The following is a 7,260-nucleotide window of genomic DNA, read 5'->3' on the forward strand; positions in this document are numbered from 1 at the left end:
ACTATAAAACAGAGCAGTAATCAGATGCTTTCATGTCAGGGTAAAGCATTCAGATATAAGGAATGCAAGTGATTTTTATCCTAGCCTTTCATTTCTGAAATCTTTGTTCCACGTTCTCTTTATTTTTTCCCACATTTAAACAAATACTGTAGTGCTATATTATACTTATATGCAATTCTTTTCCATTCCCACTAAGTACTAGGAGCACCAGGTATCACAGACTTCCCACGTGTGCCCCTGTATTCCTTCCAGTCTAGGTGGGCACAGAGTATCCATGTGCTCCCCTTCCTGTCCCATAAACACCCAGGTGGCCTCTGGGGCAAAGCAGAGAACATGGGCTTCTTCCGGCTCCTCTAGTTTTCTTTCTTGTGATATGCTAGTTTTACCACCAGAAAAACAAAGGAAAAATTTAGGTGAGTTTTTCAAGCTGTCATACCTTAAATGTAGTTTTTGTATCATATCAGACTTGAGACAAATGAAAATAAGAACGGAAGCCTTCCTTTTTCCTGCTCTCTGTCTCTAAGCAGCAAAATCCATCAGCTTGACTTTAATATACATTTGTATACATCACCACCTTTTCTTCTGTGGTGAGAGAGCAAACCTTGCTGGAGGTGTGATACCAAGGGCACCGGGCTGCACGGTGAGTCAGAAAGGTGCCTCAGTGGTGTGGACACCAGTGCTTGAAACCCTTTCCTGTGGGTGTAGCCAGGCACCTTTCTTCCTCTCCTCTGTGCTATTGTGTTTTGCTTGGAGGTTTGGCTGGATAGAATCTGCAGGTTAAACATCTGTCTTGCTGCAAAAAATATTCACCAAGCCTCTGATACCAACTCTGGAATTCAAAGTCTTGAGTTTGATAAATCAGAACATATGAATTTTTATAAAGTACCTGGACATTCATATCGTGCCTTTCTATGGGAGAGAGTAACATGAAATGAAATGTAGTCTATCCCCTCATTTAAAAAAAAAAAAAAAAAAAAAAAGGAATAAGTTTTAAATCTTCGATTAATGATTATTTCACACCAGATATTTGCAGGCACTAGAAACTCCAGGCAGAAGGGTGACCTTTTCAGGGAGCTGTGGAAAAACTGAGTTACAAGGGAAACTGCAGAGCTCCAGTGCTGCTGGTGTGGATGTCCAGTGCAGTGTGTGCACTGTAATGGTGCTGGTAATCCTCATCAAAACTTTGAAAGGGTGCTTGGCTTGAAATTTTTGTATCCCAGGTGAATTATTCTTTTTTGGTCCCCACTAGAAATAGTGGGTGAGGGCTGATTAATTGAGAATAAGTAAGAAGTGAGCGAAACAATAGTCTTTCATTAGTCATTAGACAGCTGAAAGGCCTAAGATGTTGTTTTAACTCTTTCTTCTATCAAAAGAAACACGAGAAAAAGGAGAACGATAGGAAAACACAGCTTGCTAAAGATAATTTGCTGCCATCTATGGCTTTTCCAGTGGAACTCATCTGTGTTTTGCAAAGAATTATGACAAACGCTTTCCGTGTAAGAAACCTGGATGAGGATGAGATATTTGAAAATAATGAGTAGCCTTTCAGTAAGGCATCAGGCTTTCCTGGTTTCACATGCTCTCTTTTTTTAACCAAACTCCCAGAAACGTTACATACCACATTTCTCTCTAGTGCCATGAGAAGTGGCTGAAGATGAGGTGGTTTTGCACTTTTGGAGACGTAGCATTCTTTCCTTTCTCAGGATCCTCTGGCAACACAAGGAAGCTGTAAGCTGTGTTCAGATACATCTGAAAGGTTCCCCTTTTGAAGGAGGTAGAATCAAAATTGTAATGAGAAGAGGAGCTTGTGGAGGGGCTCCCAGCCTGGCAGGATGGGCACATTCTGGGCAGAAAAACTGAACTTCTCAGTACTGGGAAGCAGTTAAAATGCGTGCAGATTTTAAAATAAAATAAGGTACATTTTAAATATGAACAAGGCTCTGTTGACTTTGGCATCTTGTGTCAGGACATGTGAGGAGTGAGAATTTTAGCTGTAGGAGGAGAGAAGGAAACCAGGCAGGAAAAAAGTCCAGGAGTGTGTCTGGAAGCTCTGGGAGCGGTAGCTCAGGAGCAGCCTTGGGAAAGCAGGACGAGAAAGTGCCAAGAGGACTTTGTAATTTGATGGTAGGGAGAGGATCCAGAAGGCCATGTAGGTCTGTGGAAGCTAGGGAAATAATTTTTTTCTTTCATGGAAGGGATATGGAATGTGAGTTGGAGGCATAATCTAGGTCCAGAATGTTTAAACATGAAGATTAATCCAAAAGGGATTAAATAGCTTAACACCGGAGTTCTGTCAGCACCCAAAGAGCAGCGGGTCTGGTTAGAATCTCAGTTATTCTCTGTTTATACCTGCAGAACTGTGATGATTTAATGTGGCAAATTTAGCTCAAGTTTCTGCAGCTGAGAGCAGAATACTACTAATACTTGTGCAGGAAATTCAGAACTCCAGCATCAGGAAGGCTGAAGGCTAGCTGATCAGAGGCTTTTCAGGTCACATTTTCAGTTAGTCCTTTGCAGACAATTCACTCTTTGCAGTAAAGTAGGATCTTGTGAGGTTATACGCGACTGATCAAAACATGAAAAAAAAAATCATGGGACTGAGCAAAAATTGGAGTTTATTCAAAGCATCCATTTCCAGCTGGTATTCATGGAGGTACACACATGCGGTATGTGCACACACATAAGACACTTATTTTCACATGTGGCTAGCGATGCTTTGGTTAGAAAAAAATATATACTTTTCCTTTCTTTTTTAACCTTATCTGTGCATTCTTGGGTCATGCAGCCTTTGTGCTGACTCTGGACAAAAATCCCCCTTTGATGGAGGATACATGCTGAAAGGTAGAATTCTGAATTATGTTCTCTAAATTATCCCGTGCTCAGAGAGCAAGTATTGATTTTAAAAATGACTGAGCCAGACCTCGCACTGCAGTCCCCCCAAAGCACAACAAACAGCAGTCATGTGTTCAGCTACCAAGAGGCCACTGTGCTGGCATTGTTTCAAAAAATCAGAAAGTCATCAATCAACCAAATAGTAATCGGAATAAGTACATGGTATCTAAAGACACATTTTATCCAGTTACATGCTCCAATTCAGTTAGCTATGAGGAGAATTAGAGCAATATTGGACCGATTAACAAGTCTACCTTGGGATCTGTGAGCTGTTAAGTTATTTATTTTGCCGCCATGTATAGAAGAATGAGCAGAATTTCATCTGCATAGTTAAGCATTCGGTAACTTCCCCCAATAAATAACCAAGCATCTCCTCGTGCTGCTGTGTTTGTTATGGACCCGGATTGAAAACGCCCAATTTTACTGTAATTGTTGTCTGCAGCTTTCAAATGGCGTGGACACAACTGTGCTTCAGGAGTATTTGTATTTATTGCTGCGGGAGCCGTTAGTCATCGGTGTTGCAACGGAACGTCGCAAGCGCTGAAATTACCAGGATCAGTGTATTCAAAACATCATTGAATTTTATTTTAATGATACGATTTAAGGATCAATGCAAAAAGCACGGTTTAGAATTTCAGTCTTGCGCAATTCAATTGAATCAATAATCCACAGTGTTGCTATGCAGGATGCGCTGCACAATAATACGAAATATACCATTTCGAAAGAAGTACGTGGCTGAAAAATGCGCCGTTCAAATGCATACACCCAGCTCTGTGTGCTCGCCCCTGTCTTTTGGGAGACACGGTACTGGAGCAGACACAGCGTACAAAATGCCGTGGAACTTAAGATAATAGCTCATACAATTAAGATGGTTGCATTTTTCAGTACTGCTATACAGCACATCTGTTAATGAAATCTCCAAGTTTTCGGTTTAGAGGTTTAGAACTCCCAGTCTCACATTGCAACTAAACATAGCACGAGGTTTTCAGAATAGAGAAAATAATTTTAGATTATTTTAATTAAATAAACAGAGTGTTTTTTAATTAAATAAAAAAAGTGCATCTGTACTGGAGATGCTACAGTGTTGTCTCCTAAGACCTTTGCTAATTTTCACACTGAAAATGCCATGCATTTTCTGTGTTTGGAGAAGAGGACATTTTTCTCATTTATGACTAATGATAAATATAAATGAGTTCACGTTTTCCACCCTGAGAGCAGCCCACCTGTGTTGTGTTATTTTGTATGAAACCTGCAGACATCATTTGCATTCATTCACGGGGACTTGCCGTCCGAGCGCCTTGTATTGCACAGCCACTCCCTGCTCTTTGTTTCCTTAGCTTTCGAGAGACAGCAAGGTTGGAGGAGCAGAGCTTTAATTGCCAGCTCCGGGCAGAGAAGGGTGGCTTCTGGGGGCCTGAGCCTGCCTCGTGGAGCTGCGAGCATCAGAGCTGATACGCACCATACCTGGTCACTGTATCCTGCTACTTGAGGGTCATCATATTAACACACTGTCAAGTCCCATCCCTTTCAAAAGCACTCACTTCTATCCTTTCTCTTTGGGAAAAAAGAACAGCTTCTGGGCAGCAGTGTGTTATTCAAGCCAAGTGAATAAGCAGTGGTGAATCTTTGTCTTCCCTTGCAATGGTCACTGCAGGACACTGGAAAATACACAACAGAGGCATTGCTGATTTGGTTAATAGGCCTATGTGTATAGAAAGCAACAGCCAGAAAGGAAATAGCTAGTTCTTCTTCAGCATTTACATGGAAGGGTGTTTTTGATAATCTGTCCATGTCTGTTCGGGAGCTTTTCATTGCTCTCCTCTCCTATATACTCAAATACAGTGGAAAACCCAGGTCTGCGGCTGAAAAAGCTCAGTCCTATCGGGATCTGTTCTTCCAGTAACCATAGTGTTCTACCACATTCTAGTTTAACTAAATTAAGGAGCAATAATGAAAACAAAGATTGTTTATTATAGTTCTGCAGAGGCATGCAGCCTATTATGTCTTTGCCAGTTAGCTGATAGGTCTCATTTCAGGAGCCTTTCCACTCTGACATCTCTCTCTCCACGTATGCGTTTGTCTTCATTGTGAAACTGTCAGAAGGCTCTGTCCTGTAAAAAAATAAATATCTGCTGTACCTGTAGGACTTCAAAGCACTGAAATCAGAGCTCTTTTTGCAGTTAACTGTTATTAATACTGTTTTTACAGCAATGAAACAATGTTTAAGCTCACTTGGGTCACGTTATGATTATCTGGCCATTTTCCTCTAGGCCTGATGTTTGATAATAAGAATAATGATTAACTGGAGAGGCAGCTGTTTTGGTTTGTGGGTTTTGGCAGCAGGAGCCATCACAGGCCGGGGCACATGTTGCTCAGCTTACAGATAGGGGAGCTGGAAATCAATACAGCGAATGTCAGTTGCAACACTGAGCTCATCTTACTTCCAGAAAAGTAAATAATCTTCCTTTGGTGAAAAAGAAATACAGGAGTTTAAAGATTCACCTTTACTTACCAGAGAAGTAGATTTCTACAGTCTGTTGCACTTTCCAGTTTTCCCCACGTACATTTTGAAGGATCAGCCATGAGAAAAATTAGTTGGTGCCTATAGTGATTAACTTGTATGAAAAACAAAGTTGGAAAAGCATTAGAAAATGTTAAATAATAGCATAAAAAGCTGTTTGTCAAGCACTGGAGGGGCTTGTCCCAGAAGGCTTCAAAATCAGACCCACTTTTTAAAGGACAGCTGGCTGAGGGCCACAGCTTCCCTCCTCCTTTCCCCAGCACAGCAGTCACTTTCTCTCCCTGCAGTGCCAAGTGGGCAGGTGTTTCTCTGAACAAGTGGACCTGTGAGAGGTTTGAGTTTTTCACGCATGGGTGTTTGTAATTTTAGAGTAAGGAGGACATGAGCAGCCCTCAAGAAAAAAGTAGGAGACAGCACAATTCCTATCTTTTGAAGTCCCACGTGCTGCCTAAAAATAGCTTTATGCTGAAACTAGCTGTTTTTCAAATACCTTTATGTTGCAAACAAAACTTACACGAAACCCACGATTAAACATGGGTGCAGTGTAGGAAAAAATAGGTGTTTTCCCTTAAAGCTGAGCTCTTAACAGTTCGTCAGTTTAGGCCAGCTGGTAAAGGTAGAAGCAAGTCCCTGAGCAGTCACCAGCACCCACAATAGCATCGTCAGGCCATCGAGCAGCCCTGGAGCCTCCCATGAAATCCCCCAACCATGGCTGCTGGCTGGCTCAGGTTGGGCAGGAGGGCAGGAGACATCGCCCAGCTGTGCTCCCACCCCAGGCCTCCCTGCCAGCTGCTGTCAGGTTAGATTCATGTCCATGTGTGTGTGGTTTCCATTATTTATGTTATTTTTATAATGAAACTGGGACTGAGTGCTTCAGGAAGAAGGGATAGATTGCAGAGAAAAGAAATCTGGATTCTTCTCCCATTCTGCCAATCTCTTACTGTAGCTTAAAGACAAGGTCATAAAATGACTTGCATGGCTTCTTCACCTGCAAAATGGGAAGCAGAAGAGTTCCCTGTGTTATCACACAGTATGAGTGTGATGTCCTCTCTGTCAAACTGTCCTTGTCTGTTAAAAGAGGTTTTTCAGCTTCTAAAATTGTGTGTTGCAATATACATTTATCAGAAATAAGACAACATATTTGGCACTTTGCTTCTTTTTATTTTAAGCAAAAAACATTAAGTTGTCCTAGATCTGTTACGCCCATTTTTTGCTTATTACTGAGAGCCTGTGAGAAGTGGAAGTTGTAAATGAAGCACAAGGAGCACACGGCTGCAGCCAGCTGTGGCAAAGCTCTGTGAGTGAAAGTTTGGTTCACGTTCACATTCCCAGTGGGCTGGAATAACATCAGGTGAAATTCGCACACTTCAAAAAGGCTCCTCATTTGCAATTTATGAGATGGAAGCGCATCAAAGGCATAAAAGGCAGCAAGTGGTCAAGAGTTAAAAGTGAGGGGTAACCAGGCTTCAGAAACTTAGTTAACTAGGGATGCCATTCTATGAATAAAATAATTTACCTCAAGAAATCCATAGCTATATTTTCTCCCTTCAAATGAGGCTCTCTTCTGATGTGTGCCCGGCACTGCCAGTGGCTGTGAAAGCATCCTGCTGCCTCCAGCGTGGTGCTGGAGCCTTGGCATCATGGAGTGCCCAGCACAGATGTAGCACTGGTGGCCAGCCCAGCTGTGGGAGCAGCCCTGGGCCAGGCAGCGGCTGTGCTCAGCAGTCCCACAGCACCGCTGTGACTTCTGGCTGTGGTTCTGCTTCCTTGAACAGGTGTTGTACATCTCTGACTTCTGTTCCATTGGAAAAGGTGCTGTCTATGTTGGTCTTGTTGTGTGGCATGGT

The 7,260-nt window shown here is 42.2% G+C and overlaps 1 long non-coding RNA gene across 1 annotated transcript; it reads right to left on the minus strand.

The window, feature by feature from the left end:
* Window positions 1-4,697: 4,697 nt before the first annotated feature.
* On the minus strand, window positions 4,698-5,679 carry LOC112533195. The gene is made up of 3 exons (XR_003077092.3): window positions 5,622-5,679; window positions 5,405-5,507; window positions 4,698-5,003 (listed from the first exon to the last, which is right to left on the minus strand). It is a non-coding gene; the product is annotated as an uncharacterized LOC112533195 (long non-coding RNA).
* Window positions 5,680-7,260: the final 1,581 nt, after the last annotated feature.

This window comes from Gallus gallus, chromosome 10, assembly GCF_016699485.2.
Source record: "Gallus gallus isolate bGalGal1 chromosome 10, bGalGal1.mat.broiler.GRCg7b, whole genome shotgun sequence".
NCBI lineage: Eukaryota > Metazoa > Chordata > Aves > Galliformes > Phasianidae > Gallus > Gallus gallus.